The sequence below is a fragment of the Cupressus sempervirens genome, chromosome 8 (assembly GCF_028749045.1).
Source record: "Cupressus sempervirens isolate cs-2001-9-10 chromosome 8, ASM2874904v1, whole genome shotgun sequence".
Taxonomy (NCBI): Eukaryota; Viridiplantae; Streptophyta; class Pinopsida; order Cupressales; family Cupressaceae; genus Cupressus; species Cupressus sempervirens.
Window position 1 is genome coordinate 576,029,753 of NC_143125.1, and position 16,955 is coordinate 576,046,707.

Below are 16,955 nucleotides of genomic sequence, written 5' to 3' on the forward strand. Positions count from 1 at the left end.
TATATCGTAATGTATTTAATTAAAAGTATGTTAAAATTGCATCATATAATCTGCTTTTGTGTATAGCAAAAAGATATCTTACATTGTTCAATAATCTATAATCAAGAACAACTGTATCAATGATCGTCGCCAGAAAACAAACAGAAGCTACCGTATTTCATTTTATGAGATGACATAGAGGGAAATACATGTCATATTATTTTATTCAGAATTTCAACAATCAAACAATGGGTATGCCCGCGTAACTGTCTATCAAATTCAGAAGATCGATGCCCCTGGGGCGGAAATTCTCATCGAAATACTGCTTATACTGGGCGAAGCTGAAAGGCCTGCAATATCGTGGATTGTTGTCGTCCACAGACTCTTCTGGAGGCCGAATTTTTTTATCATAAGGAAAGTGAACAAACCAGGCAATAGATAGCCGATCACAGCACCCTCTAAAAACAAGTCGGTGCTCTGCGCTGCGGAATATGCGATTCATCCATGCCTGTTGTTTTACTCACAAAATTTAAAGCTCATTTTAATAGGGACCGTAAAATAAATTACATCTGACAAAGGAAGAAGTTGGGAATTAATTCACACGTGTAGAGAGTTGGCCACGTTGATAACAAAGGAATAAGGTATGGGCTTCACATTTAACCACGTCCCTTCCTTGCTCCTAATCTGAAGGCCATCATTGTTCTGCTAAAGGATCGTAAAGCAAGCAAGATCAGTGTGCTCAAACAGAGCTCCTTCATCGTCTGTGAACTTTCCATTGGAGTAGTAGTGGCTTAAACGCATGTAAGCTTCACAGTCTTCGAAATCGGAGTTGTAGAAAGCGTCCACGTTTAATCCGAGGCTCGCAATGATGATTTTGCTGATCTTCTCTTGAAGATCTGCGATGGCAAGCGTATATCTCCCAATCGTCTCACTGCCATACAAAATACAACTACAAATTAGTTGATTTAAACACAGTGAAAGAGTTGGGAAAAATGTGGATCTCAAATTACCTGAACTTTCGATTTCCGTTTTCTGGCCATATTTTGTAGATCAATTGCTGAAGAGAATCCAAATTAGGCATTTTCATAAGGCAGAAGGTCTCCTGCGATAAAGAACGCATGTAGCTCTGAACGGGGTTTAATGTGACGGCTCTCTCTTTAACCTCTGCTGGCAACTCATAGAGTTCGTGGATAACACTTTCTACATTCTCCAGAAGATCTGTTGGAATTCCTGTGTTTACCACACGGAAGAATCCCAATTCCTTGCAGGCCTCTCTCACTGTGGTCCACCATACAGTTATGTTGAAGATTGTCCAATTCAAACTGTGAAATGTCAATCACAGGAATAATGTCGACTTCTCTTTGCAGCGACAAAGGCATGATGAACGATGAAAAACCTGAGTAGATTTTTGAATGCCTCTATTCTTAATAGATTTTTTAATGTCACGGACCATTGTCAAGATGGACATAGTATATATGCACTGGTGAGGCGATAGGAAAGCTTGCAAACAGATCGTCATTACGAATTTATTTACTGGTTCTCAAAACAATAATAAAATCTGATGACGTATAGGAATGTAATTGACGAAGTCGACACATTAATTCTTATTATTTGATCTTAGGCCAAACAGACACATTGCCACTTCGTCAATAACCAGTCTTTCGTCTAGAATGAATTAAAATTTTTTCATAGATGTCGATAGCACTGGTTTAGTAGTTGGTAGAATTTTTTAAGTGGCATTCGTGGATTATTTATCTGGGTGCTTTGTCCGGATGCCTGTCTGCCACAGTGTATTTATGCTTATAGCTATAAAATAAATAATATAACATCTCGTTAAAAGTGACATTATTGTTTTCAGAAGATATTTTTATTAGCATTTTGGAATTTTGTAACTTGTAATCTTGCACCTGTTGTCCATAGGCCGTTAATTTTGTAGTCAGTGTAGGTGGCTTTTGTCAATGGTTTGATACTTCTATGGCAAGGTTGTTTAAATTTTATTTTTATATTTTTATGACATCTATGGCAAAAAAATAGAGAGACTCCATCCGTTGTCTAACGATTTTCAAGGGTGACTACGGACCATCCAACTTAGAAATTGTGGCAGTAATATCAAGCTATTCATTTTGGTTGCATAATACGGTTTTCTTGTATATTGATTGATAAGATTATGTTTCAATTTTGCTATTAAACGTCTTTGTGCACTAGCGTCTATTTTATGTGGGCCTCATTGTAGGTTAGTATGTAGAGGCTTGAAGAGAAAGAAGGTGAGTGGGTTATGATCATATTATAGAGTTCATGGTTTCTAAGTATTCAACGGCAAAGGTCTTTTTATGTGTTTTTTCATTTTTCTTTTTATTGTAGTTTGAAATGATGAGTTTTAATAAAAGGGTTGTAGTTCAAGTGTTGATTACAATTGGCGAGGATGATGATAAGTAGTGATAATATCATTTATTAAGGTTTAAATACCTGCAGGCACGTTTGGGCCAGGTTTGACATCTAGATGAATTTCACAAATGAGATCTCATTCCACTTGACTCTTTAGCCAAAAAAACATTCTAGTTTAGATGTATGCTTGCTCATAATGTTCTATTCCACTATACAAATAGTGTAATGTCAATATCTATGTATCCTGGAATATTTCCATTAAAAATAAAAGATTTTTTTTTCAACTTCAAGAAAATAGTTTATTATGATTGTAACATACTCACTCACAAAATGTTATATCACTAAATTCTAAATCAACCTAGTTGAAACATTTAGAGAATCCATGTTATAGAGGTGCTCATGTTCAATCAAAATATAGTTAATACTGTTGAGAAGAAGAAAGTTTTATTATTTGAAATGAGAAAACAATTAAAGATCATAGTCCTTTTAATAGATTTTTTGTTATTGAAAAATGAGTATTTTTTATTAATATTATATAAGAAAAAATTAAATAATAAGATATGCATAAAAATGTTTGAAAATTTAAAAACTTCTCACAAAAGAATCAATTTAAGGATATCTGACCTTAAAGTATAATTATGTAGTAAGTACTATGTCAAGAAGGAGGTTTTGATCATCACGCTTCCCCACAAATGTCAAGGACTATGGCTTCAATATTGTGCAATCCACCAATGAGTGTGGCACGGGGTAGTATCTTCTAAACAAAATTCTTTCCTTCAAGATGACAGAGAAGAAGGATCCGACCATCTACCATAGACATTAGTCTTTAAGATTCTTACATGTAGGACTATTTGAACGAATCTCTATAAAGTTTTTAATTTCATTGGGATGAGAGGTTGCATCCACATCAATGGCTGAGATGAAAAGTCAAATCCAATATCAAAGGGCACCTAGCAGTCCAAAAGCTATTAGATATAGCCTTGGCTATGTACCAAGACAGAATCTACCGAAAGACAAAATAAAATTCTTCAGATTTGTGAAAGCATTGTAATTTTTTCTATTTTTTTGTTGTTTTCGATTACAGTACATAAAGATCATGAAGGAAGAATGCTATTTTTTAACAAAATTCATTGTAGTTTCAATATTTTCAATTTTAGTCAGAAGTACATTTTGTCTCTGGAGGATAGCCATATCCATTAGAAATAGCCAGCTTGTAGAGATGGCCAACTTCAAGTGCAACGTTACTTACCTGGACCTAAGTTTTTAGGACATTACAGAAAAGGAACGCTTTAATATACAAAGTGAAAATAGTACTCGTAGCCCAATAATTTTCCAAATATAAAAGATAATTTTATTTTATTAAGAATAGCCGTTAGAATGCATCGCAAGATTACTGTGCCAAATCTTGAATAGCAAAGAAAATGGTTAGATAGTTGGACAGTTTAATGACTTTTAAGTAGTCTACAATCACGATAAACCCTCGATTATTACAATAGAACGGACAAACCATGGGCTACTGAAGGATGTTTGAAGCCCAACTAGGTTGGACATATCTGTTCTGTCGATCTGTCAATTGTTTCTCTTGCGTGTCGGATGATTCTATTCATCGATACGTCCAAGATAGACGTTCACATGCCATCTCCCTAGAAGAGCATTAAAAGTAGGAAAGCTTGAATAAGGCCGATGGGTTAAACTGTTGAGATTCTTCTGTTTTGGTATTTGAGGAAAAATAATTATGTCTTCCTCGTTGCCATTTCTCCTTGGAGCCACTGCACCTGAATTTGATCTTCCCGAAATCGATTTCTCTAAATTGCCACAACCGATGGATGGTGACGAACTGAGGCACCTTGAAGATCATCCGATGCTGGCCAAAGTTAGAGAGTCATGCACAGAGTGGGGCTTTTTCCGTCTTGTCAACCACGGAATCTCAGAAGAGCTTCTGGATAATGTCCAGAATGTTAACAGATGTTTATTTTCCATGTCAACCGAGGTGAAAGAAAGAGCCAAAACTTCTAGTCCATTCGACAGTTATCATCGAGCTCCTAACTACGAGACATTCAATCTTGACGAACCCTTGAAATCAGAGTCCTTGAAGCAATTGTGCTCAAAGATATGGCCAGAAGGGAATTTAAGCTTCCGGTATGTATGTTATTCATGTACCTCGTTTACTTCCTCCTCAATTATCGAAAATTAGCATATATACCATATCTTACTATTTGAACTTTTCTCCTTGGTTTGCTTCGCAGAGAGACGATGGCAATGTACTCTTGGTGTCTCACAAATCTTGCCCACAATATCACAAAGATAATTCTTATAAGCCTCGGGTTGGATGCCAACGTCTTCTACAGCTCTCACTTCGAAAATTGCACATCAAGACTGCGGATAAATGGATATTCATCACACCTGAAAACTATCGGGGAGGAGACCATGGTGTCTCATACAGATTTAGTTGTCCTCACAATACTACACCAAGATGATTCGGGAGGCCTTCAGATTCGATCTAAAGAGGGCAAGTGGCTCAACGTGAAACCCCTGTCTCATTCATTGGTTCTCAATCTCAGGGACTCTCTCAAGGTATGCAATTTTCTCCCTAATTGTCAGAATCATTAGAGAAGCTATTTGTTCGTGTAAGAGAAGAGTAATAAGGATGTATGGTGAATATGATTGCAGGCGTGGAGTAATGGCAGATGCCGTAGCGCAGAGCATCGCGTAGTTTGTGAAGGGTGGGTAGATCGAATGTCTATTGCGTTCTTTACATCGTTTCCAATGGAGACGGAAATCTGGGCGCCAGCGGAACTTGTCAACGTCAATAATCCAAGGCGTTACAAGCCTTTCATATTCTCACAGTTCAGAGAGGAGATTAGAAGTAATATAGAAGACAGGGAGAAAGCTACGGCTCTCCAACGATTTGCCGGTGTATAAAGAATTAGTGTATTCGGGCTATGCTGTGTTATTTTACCTTGGCTTTTCAATAATAATAGTAGATATTTTCTTAAATTCATGCTTGTTCAGTACCATTTTGGTTTCAGGTGCTACAAAACCAGACCATGTTGTCTGGAAAACCCTAAAATGACAGATCCATGCATGTGTTGTTAAGTTATAAATTATGAAATTGCGGTCCTTTCGAAAGGTAATTTTAAATTTCCTGAATATAAAATATAATTAAGGATTAAATGTGTAGATATTTTCGTTGATATTTTCCTTGTACTACCAAAAAATTATATTTATGTTTACAATTTTTGTGATTGTATAGAATTTATAGATCTGAATACATGGGAGAACAAGAAACAGAGCACGGAGCAAATAGACTGTTTACACAAAAACACAACAAAAGCTTTATTGAAATTTTAGCATCGATTAACTTATTCCTCTGCTATGAATTCTCTTCATCTGCCTTTTCACCCGGATCCAGATTATTAAAGATTTATAGGAAGTTCTGTTTTAATATCCACCTACGAAAAGCTACATACTAAACAAGGTACATATCTAAATTTTAATTGAAGGCTGTGATGGTAAACTCGGATAAACTGGCAATTTTATGAAGTCAATCATTTTTCAGTCTTTTGGGATGCGAGAGTCAATTGTCCTTGGTGTTGCTCTGAAACACAAACCTACCAAAATCTATCAAATTGTTTTCTATCTTTTCTGTAACATCAAATTTTTATTTTTCTAATGTCATTCCAGAAAAGAAAATTAAGTAAAAGATAATTTCATGTTAGAGTTTCTTTTCGTTACGTATCATTTTTGTCATCTTGAAAAATCTGTGAAAGCGTTGGATATTAATTCTTTGTAAAAATGAGTGCCTCCCAATTCTTAGAAGATTTTTTCCGTTTCAAACTATTTGATTTTGTTAGTGTTTGGTCATGTAATGGGAAGTGTGTATACAGCCAAGATGAAGAAAATTACTATTTATTATTTATTATATATGACAATTATTATTATTTTTGATGATGTTATCAATTGTGAAATCTTTGTTTATTTAATATTTAAAATGTCAAATGTCAAATATCAAGATTATATAATATAAAAATATTATTTGCGTATTGATAAATTTATTTTTTATATTAGTGATAGAGAGAAAATGACTTGTCTTTTATTGGAATTTATAACATACATTTCTTTCAAGGTTTTCTTTGAACAATATCTAAACTTATTAGGGGACATGCACATTTGCAACCTCAAATTCATACAAGGGTACTCTATTAAGGGATCCAACTTGTCTTGCTACATTCCTTAATGCTATACCTCTCAACCAAGATCCCTTCATTCCAAAAGTATGTTAACGAAAGTAGACCCCACCTTAAATATGAAAGACTTTTAATCTTTAGGGCTTCTAGGTCAACAGGCAAAAGAGATCCTCCTAACATGGAATTTCCAACATCAAGATGACCAGGCAGGGGAATATCAAGAAATGGGTTCGCAAGAGGGATTCATCACCATTTTTTCTTGAAATCCTAGATTGTCTAGCACACACATGAAATAATATATAGAGGGTGTGTTCAAGGTGAGCTTTTCCAAAGATGATCTTCATGATAAAATTGTAGATTGTGAGTTAAGCCTTTAATAGGAAAGTTCTAGAACTTCTTTCCTTCTTAGTCACTACTTTCTTTATGGGTGAGCACACATTAGAAATGTTATAATGAGGTGCTCAATATTGATAATGGTCGATGCTACTTTATGGTAAATATAATAGGGATGCAACCCACACATGTTAAAGTTTTCTCATTGAGGGTAAAGGAATTTATACCAAAATACGATCACCAAACTTCAGTCTCCACCTACATGAATTCTACTTTTTTTTCCTTTATGGGTTCATCTTCCTTCTTTGACCTTATAATATCATGACCAACACTTAGTTGAGATATTAGGCAATTATAAAGGTATTTTTTGTGATATGACTTTGTTTCTTTTGATAACTCACATTTTTCTACTCCTCTATGTATTATGTTTGATGTGCGAAAAATAATTTTGTAATATTTGGCTATTCAATCTAAAAATAGTGTGGAAGAAACCTTTTGCCATTAAAAAACATACACTTTCTCCCTCCAAGGAGGAAACCTTTTGGTAGTTTACTCCACCTTATAATACCTCTTTAGAGGCATGCATGAAAGTTAACCAAGATCATTCTACGTATCCAACTTCATTTTTTTTAAGAATGTAGTTGGATCCTATGTACAAAGGAAAACTTCAATGGATCTATGCATTTGAAGAAAAATGATAATATGGTTTGGGGTAAATTTACAAGAATCTAACCATGTTGTGGTTATTGAGTTAAATTCAATCTTTGTATCTTAGAATGCAGAGAAACATATTATTATGAAGGAAGATTTTGTTGACAATTTTTATTCCATAAGTAAATGTGGATGAAAATATTGAGGATTACAATTCGGGAACATGCCCTTTAATAAAGAATATAGATTTTTACTAGGATTTGGTGGGGATTTAATTGAATGTGGTATTTTTAACACAAGATATTCATAATGACACTCATACTCATTTAAGATCCATATTTCCAAACCTTAATGTTTAAGGATTTTTGATGCTAAGGACTAGTTCCATGTGTACCAAAAACATCAATATTGACACAATTCTAAGCATTAATGTTACCTCCCAAATTATTAAGATTTTAGATTAAGTGAATATGAGACTTCCCCAAAAGTAAGCCCACTTAATGAAATCAATGATAAAGTGGTCATAAATTGACTTCATCACCCTCAACAAAGTTTAGGAAGTATTTTTCAAATTCAAAATTTTTCTACCTAAATTATTTAACATATAGAAATATAGAAAAAATCTCAAATACAAATTGGAAAATTAAGGCTTCCAAAACCCATTAATTTCAGTTGTCAAAGGAATTTTTCAAATATCTTTTTAAAGATGATAAATTTAAGAATATATTTGAAGTTGTACTTGTTAGGGTTGTTGAAGGAAAAATTGAAGACATTGCTAATGAAGTGCTTCAAATGAATGAAGATCCAAATTGTTATTCACCTAGAAGATAACTAAATATAAGGATGTGCTAATGTTTCCTTTTAAATATTTGCATCTCAATCAAAAAATATAAATGAATATACGCCTGTCTTTTCTCATCTAAAAATGGATAGTGAAAAGCCTCTTAAGAGCATGGGAAAAAAAGGGAAAATTAATATGGAAGTGCAAACTACATTGGACTTCTCCTTCAAGCCTAGAGAGACAAAATAGATCATTTAACCATCATACTAGAGAAAATAACTAGATCGGGAAGAACACAATTCTCTCCCAAGGTCTTATGGAGATATTGACATGGAATATTTAGGGCATTAAGGTCCTTGGTCCCTAACAAAAATTATGAGATCGACTTAAGTTAGGTAGAAATATTGTTCATACAAGAAACTAAATTATCAAGATAATATTTTCAAGATTACTTTAAATGTTGGAAAGTGTTGTCACTGGTATAGTGCCCTTCTCTGGGAGCTTGATGGGGTCTTTTCAATCTATGGAGAATTTCAAAAAATCATTTTTCGTTAACTCCTAAGTCAATACTAATGGATTATGGCTGAGGGAAATTAATGTATTTTATTTATCTTTTATGATCCTCAATGTATATGGTCCTTATTTAATAGACAATGAAATATTTTTTGCACTTATTTATTGGAAAAGATTATATATATATATATATAATGGACTTCAAAAAATATACAACTAAAAATTTCTAGTAAACACCATAGATGAACCACAATTGAGCCTCCTATAAAGAATGTAATGAAACAATTAAAATAATAAGCTCATGCAAAAGAACAACTACTAGAATAGGGGAATTCCATCCAAACAATGGCATAAGAGAGATCAAAGATTGCTACCACTTAGTAGGTACAAGCAAAGAAAAAATCACAAACCCACTTCCCACTCAATATGAAACCCTTTGAAACTGGAGAAAGCGTAGAACAGGCCTATACCTAACAAAAATAGAGCCTATAATAGAAGAAACACTCACATGAGGATTGTGAATCAATATATCTTCACCAAGTAAGTCGCTAACAATAGAAAATTTTAGTAGAGAAAAAGCACAAAACTAAAAAGGCCTAGAGAAAAGAAACGCAAACCCAGTGAAAAAAAAAACTTTCCCTAAGAGCGAGGACCATCAATTTTGACTTCATAGAAAAAAATATACAATAGATACCCGTATCTCAAAAAACCCTTTGACACCTCCATAAGGTTGTGCTTGAAATCGACATGAGCAAAATCTAGGTGGTGAGAAGCAAATAAAAGTTTAAAAGAGTACGCACGGATGAATAGACTCCATCAAATAATACAACATCATAAAGAAATAGTCCTATTTTAGATTCCATAACAACAAGCTACCAAACTAGAGAAATACACATTGATGTAAAACTTAAGGATTTTTAAGGTTCTATGACAAAATTTGTAGATTAAACACCAAATGCTATTATGGTTCCTTGCTTGTAGTAATGTCACCTTAAGGCTATAAGACAACAAATCTCAAACTATCGCTTGTCTATGAACCCAAATGATTCCAAACTATAATAAACCTAATAAAGTTTGATTATAGTTGTTTCAAGGTTTTAGCCACCTATCTCATATGCAAACCCCAAATTCCATCTTTTAGGCCTAGTAGCACAATTAAGCCTCCATTTTCAATTTTTGGTTGTTTTCTCCGAATATTTCCAAAATAGTTGGAAAAGAATCAGCTTTTTGGATATCACTTTCAAAGTATTACAACATGTCAAAATTATATATATAATGTTCTTTTGGACCATACCTTGTGGTTCACACACTTGACATGATTTTAGTGGTAAAAATGGAACACTGTTAAAAAGGAAGTAACGTTGGAATGTAACCCCAAACTTTTTTGGATTTTTAATTTATTTTAATATGATTCCAATTAGAGATCTATCATGTCATTTTGTTTTTGTGAGTTTATTTAATACAACATCCCCAAAGCCCTCACCAAAATGCTAGAAAACCTAGAGCTTTCTAATTGAATGCCATCCAAATATTTTTTTGGATCAATTGAATGATTCTACACCTTCTCCTTAGCCATAAAATACTATTACAATCATTAAAATATTGCCTTATTAAGGAAAATCTTCCAAATCTTGATAAGCTAGCTACCAAGACAATCCACCTTCCTTCACTCAACCTATGGGATATCCTTGCAACAACCAAATTTTCTACAAATTTTTGTTAGATTCATATAATTCATGTTAATAAGAGTCCATACTTTGAGTTTCAAGACTTCATTAAAAGAATGGACCAAGTTCTCATTAGTTCTATCAAAACTACTATAAGGAAACCTCTAGTCCTTATAGCTCAATTAATAGAAAATATGAAATGGACTACAAATTGTTCAAATAGTCATAAAAAGACTTGAAAGGTGAATAAATAATACATTAAAATCATTCTTACAGTATGATCATTCACCAAATTCAAATGATCACCAAGTTTTGCAAGAAATAAGTATTTCATTATTGTCAAATCCTTCAACTATTTGTACATTCATGTGTTTCAATTTTTCTCTTACCTCCAAATGCCTTGAACAAGTTTAAATGAGTGAAATATACCTCCCAAAATTTACTCCAATTTTTTTGGATTAATTAAACATTAAAATAAATCTAAACTATAGTTTCCCTCCTAAATGTATCTAACTATTAGAGTGAAAATATTTTAATTTGTAGCTTTATTTTAAATGACTTCTAATAAGTTCCATCCTATCAAATCTTGGTGCTTTCTCCTTTTAGGATCACTTTATATTGTTATTGACCCTTTACATCAATTTTGATACTTTAGTGGACTATTGGCCTATATTACATAAATTTAGTCCTAAGGTCCTTGTCAAGACCTTTAGGATCATTAACATTAACATTACTCTTATTGGTTCCAAAGGCCATTATTGAATATAATACATCCCAATTGACCTTTATATCTTGAAAATCGCTCCACTAGTCCTTGGATGTTTTCATTGTCTCATTTGATGCCTTTGGTGCTCTTGCACCACACATCCTCTACAATCAACCCAAGAAAGACAACCAAAATAGAGGGAAGTGCTATATCGACAATTGTCTCCACATTGAGCCACACATTATGTTGGAAGAGATCCAACACATGCTAAAAAAAACTTATTCCTTCATCTTTCAAGGAAAAAGAAATTGAATATGTACACCCATTGAAGTACCTATCCTCTTATGCATTCCCCTCTTCAATTTTGTTTCCCCCTCATCCCAACTTGCTTGCTCCATGCTACCATATGTTATTTGTCATCCACATAAGATATTTTTAAGGAAAAATCCAAAAGTTACAACTTGTTTCATGTATAGTGAAAATTAATACCTAGTAATTATTTATGTTTACAATATAAATTTTAATTCTCAAAGAAAGAATTATCTTAGATATTTTACATAGTTTATAAGTTTCAAAATAGAACATTTATAAAATATTAGTACAAGAAAAAAAAAAAAAGATAAATAATGATCAAATTATGAAGTAATGATGTAATAATCATATATTTTATTAAAAAATTATAACTAAACCATGTAGATTGAAGACCAATCTAAAACAAAATGAAAATTAACTTACCTAATTTAAATTTACCACTACAAATATAAAATACTATAAAATATGCCATGATTATTATTTTACTGTTAAAAAATTAACACTATTTTTAATTTAATGTTAGCTCATCAATTCATGTAGTGTATTATGTATAAGTCTGAATCTTTTTATAAATAGCGTAGATATGATTAAAACTAAGATTAAAACAAAATAAAGGTCACCGTAAGCCAAAGAAAAATGAATATAATTTAATGTTTTCATTTTTCTCCTTAGAATGAATGAAATCAAAACTGTTGAAATGAAGAAAAAGAAGAGAAATAAATTATAATCTAAGTATAGTTTTGTCATGTTTATAATTTTCTACAAGGTGAAAAAATATTTTGTTATTCCACTTGAATGTGTCTTGACCAAAGCTATCTAAATCCATTTTGCTAGGTTCAAATAAAAGATGAACCACCATCAATCTTAAAAGGAAAAATAGGCAATGAAAATAAAGAATGGTATAGGACAATATCATCTATTTATTATTATAGTAGAATACTATACTTTTAGTCATCATTTATACAAATGCTTTAATTCTTCGAATATAAATATGCTTAGAAAATGAAAAGTAGAAATGATCAAGCAAAGAAGAAAGAAAATATCAAATGGTAGTTAACATGATTTAGATAAAACCCCCCTATACAACATTAAATCTGCAGATATTTGCATTGATTATTTTCAAACACTTCAAGAAAAGCCTATCAGATAAGAATCAAAAGGCTCCTATAACTTCCAGAAAAGAGCTTGCATACAATCAAAACTAAAATAATCTTTAGGCACCACCATTACATTCGAGAACTTAGTGCATGTTGTTTCTACTTGCAAGATTCTAATATCAAATAATCATTGTGCAACTTAACAATGATAAAAATATGTGGGCAGAAGTGATTTTAATAGATTAGGTGGGAGCTATTCAAAATTGAAATGTAAACATAACTGTAATAGTGAAATTCTGTGGGAGAGGTAGGAAATAACAACTAATAGAAATTAGAATGGGAACAAAAAGTTGAGTGGGCCTGCACCAATGCACTTAATGCTAGAAACGTCAGTTGGAGGCTTTGAGTGTGTTGGTTAAGCTCGGCCTCTAAATTGATTGTGAGAACAACTTGTTTATTACAATCAAAATTAAATTAATGGTAATAATTATTTGAATAAATCTCATTGTAGATGCACTTGGTGAAATCAAGATTGAGTCATGGATGTGCATCTTCATGTTTGCAAGGGGGCATGGTGGTCATGCAACATTTATGGGAAAATATTCTAAACATGAGTGGTGAGACCACCTGCCCCCTATTTATACCTCATCTCTTCAGTCCTACGATATAGCCAAAAGAAAGTAGGAAACAAGTTAATTACAAGCATTAAGTTGTGTTTCTTGTTGTTGTTCTTGTTAATTTGTGAATTGTCATACAAAATTGTGCCGAGCAGACCCTATTTTGACATATGTCCACATTTTTGGTTGCTTGTATCATCTTTTTGTTGGGGAGAAGTCAGACACCTCATTTTCTCATTTAAAAGTAGATGTGTTTAGTTGAAGGCAGTGGCTAACTTCGTAGAGAAGGTAAAGGGCACTTTGGATCAATTTGGTAGCAAGAGCTCTTATTGAGCTAGAGTCCCTGCCTTATGCTAGGGATCAAAAGAAAATGACATATTTAGAGTTCATTTTTAAAGGTACAAGAACTTATCTGATTGAAAGGTACATAAAGTTTTTCCCAAAAAGAGACCAAATCAAAATTATTCAAAAATTTAAATTTTAAATTTAGGTAAATAAACATTGTACAAAGATTTATTAGCTCTTAATTTTTGTTCTTATCCAAATTAATGCTTTAATCAAAAATTAGATTACAATGCATTTCTTTAAGTATTTGTATATTTTAAAATTAACTTCAAATTTTAAATATAATTGTTTCAATTCTATTTTTAATTATACAAACAACAATCTTAATGAAATAAAATGTGAGTAAAATAAAACTTTTGAATAGAAAATGATCATTTATCAATAAGCTTATGATATATTTACAATATAGTAAAATTATTTTAAAAAATTAAATTTAAAAAATATGTATTCTTCAATTGCTTAATTTTTTTCTTTTAAAATTCTTTTAAGACATGTTAAAAAGCACTTTTAGTCTCAAAATATAACCTTTATGTGTGATATTTAAGCCCTCTGCTCTAATGCAACATTTCTATCCTATAGGACTTAAATATAAACCATGATTTCATCTTCAATAAAATGAATTTGTATACATGTTGTTTAAGTAGGGTTATGCTTCTTATTTTCTAAAGGGGTAGAAAAATTAGACTTTTGAGTCCTTTTTTTGCACATTCCCCAAATTCATGACCTCTTAGGAAAATATTCATTCTCCAAATCATGATCAATTTCATGTTCCTTTCTCATGGCCTTCATTGTCAATTTTTTTTCTCCAAGATCACCCAGGATATACTCTTGGTCTATTTCATAAACACCTTCCTCCTTAAGATCTTTCTTCTTAGTGTTATTACTGTTTCTAATATTTAGTAACCTCCTTTCCCTTGAGATAGACTCATTCTTTTTTTAATTCTAGGGGTACCAAATTTAGTACCCACCTTCATTTGAATATCCTCTATACATTCTCCCTATCAATATCAATAAATTGTTTCTCTTTAGGGTTTAATTTCCTACTTTAGATAGGGTTACTTATAGAGTTTGAATATTTTACATTTTATATAGGTACTATTGACCAAATTTTCTTAAGGGAGATAGGAGGCAACATTTTCTCTTTAAAAATAAATGAAAATGTGTTAGCTTCTATTTCCCCTTTGTAATTAGGTTTGGGATTTTAATTTGAGATATAATACTCACTAGTTCAATTCTAACAAAGCTTCTAGGAGGGTTTCTTAAAGATTAGTATGCAAGATATATACTACTAGTTGGAGAATTATTGGATACATGTTCATGGATTTATCTAAAAGGAATGGAACATTAATGCAGTCACCATGCCTAAATTGATTTAATTAAGGAAACTGATCTAGACATAAAGTGTGGTGGAACACCCATCCTAACTTCATGAAACACTTCATAACAAATTAAAAAGCTTACATATAAGGAGTAATGAGACAAAGATGATCATACCCATTTTTAGATTTAACCAGCATAGATTTCCCACCTTTCTCAAAAAATTCCTCTGATATGTTTTGTAGTCTCTATTGCTTTTCCACTCAATGCATGCACCACTACAGTTCAAACTAATAGCTTCTCTAATCAACTCCAACATGACCATAAACTACTAACTATTGTAGAATGCACTTTTCCAAGAGTTCAAATTATTGAAAGATAAATGATATTGAATCCCTTCATATCATTAATGTACTTGGTTAGCCCAACCATCTGAAAATAATCCCAAAGACTATCATTTAAAGTTAACTCCCTACACTCCCTTGGGTACACTTTTTCAAAGTCCCTTCCCTCATCTACACATATGATTCCCACTTTCTTAAATATCACCCTATATTCAGACTACATTATAACCACTACAGTTATCTAAACCCTAAACAAAAACTTATGAGACTAGTTATCTTTATTAAGAATGTTCACAAAGATATGTTTATGGGAGGTGTGCTTACACCTACTCATGTAATCAACAATAAATATTACACTAAAAATATAATGACCCTTTTTTAAAATTTCATCTTTGAAAAGAACCTTCTCATTTTTGGTATGATTTTTATGCATGTGTGAGATCTCGTCATTTCCCTTCTAATTAAAACCTTATAATTTAGCCAATGTATAGAATATTTTTTACCTCTTATTATTTCTATCCTTTTTTTTAAAATATTTCTTTCTAAGATATTCTCTCCACAAATTTTTTTTCCTAATTGGTCTTTTGGCCAAATTTTAGTCCAACTTTACATAAAATGGATAACTTAGCTAGACAAAAAGGTTCTCCATCTTTAGTGATTCCAAGATCATCCAAAAGCTTGAACATTTTCCTCCCTTCTAGGCTACTGAAGAAGAAAAACATCACCAAGGATCTCAAGCACAAAAAAAATTCCTATTAGATGTAATTTAAATCTCATGAATGATTTTTGAAATATGCAAATAAAAAAGTAAAACTTCGATTTTTTCTAATAAAAAAAACATTCTAATTTATATGGGTTTAGTTATAACTTTTCCTATATTTTTAAAAGTTAGGAAATGAACATAATAAAACATATAGTTATTTGAGGAGAGTTATATAACTTGATGTTTATATGTAAATATGTCAAACCTGTACAATCTTGATTCTAATTCCTTTGTTCTTAAAATTTTTACCTAAACATTTCAAATAATTATTAATAGAACAAGCATTTCAAATATTAACCTTTAATAATTTGTCTAAATAATAAGGAATATTTTTTTAGATAAATGATATGTTTTAGAAAAATGTGTTGTATTAGATTTGATATAGGAACCCAAAAAAAGTAATATCTTGAAGCTCGAGATGCAAAGATTTAAGAGGATCAATAATTATAATTAATTAAAATTAGAAAAATATATATTATGTAACTAGACTAAGATGGTGGTATAGATCTCGGTGATTATTCTATTTACAAACACCTTAAATTTCATTTTCAAGATGGGTTCTAAGGGGTTGTAGGCCATTGATCTCATAAATTTCTAAACCATCCTAGATGTCAAGGGAAGAGATGGGTGAACCGTGTGGGTCATTTGTTTCCTCCTCCACTCAAACTTCTCAAAGTCAACATTGATGGTATTTCTTAGTTGAATCCAAGTCCTACTAGCATGAGGGGTGTACCTAGATGCAGCTCTAGAGAAGTTCAATTGCATTTTTTAGTACATAAGGGTTGTCATACTAATATGGAAGCTCTAGCCATTTTACTTGTTGTGGAGCAATGTTGTTTGAGGAGATGGGGTAAAGTTATTTGTGAACCTAACTCTCAAATGGTGTTAAATTTTTTTACTTCACAATTGCTTGAGGATGTTAGCTGGCAATTGGCTTTAGTTGTTAATCAAACTCTTC

General features: G+C 32.0%; 2 pseudogenes; one reads left to right on the forward strand and one right to left on the reverse strand.

The window, feature by feature from the left end:
* Nucleotides 1–220: 220 nt before the first annotated feature.
* Nucleotides 221–1,358, reverse strand: LOC149543724 (taxane 9-alpha-oxidase pseudogene; annotated as a pseudogene).
* A 2,741-nt stretch (nucleotides 1,359–4,099) lies between these two features.
* Nucleotides 4,100–5,286, forward strand: LOC149543725 (C4-beta,C20-epoxidase pseudogene; annotated as a pseudogene).
* Nucleotides 5,287–16,955: the final 11,669 nt, after the last annotated feature.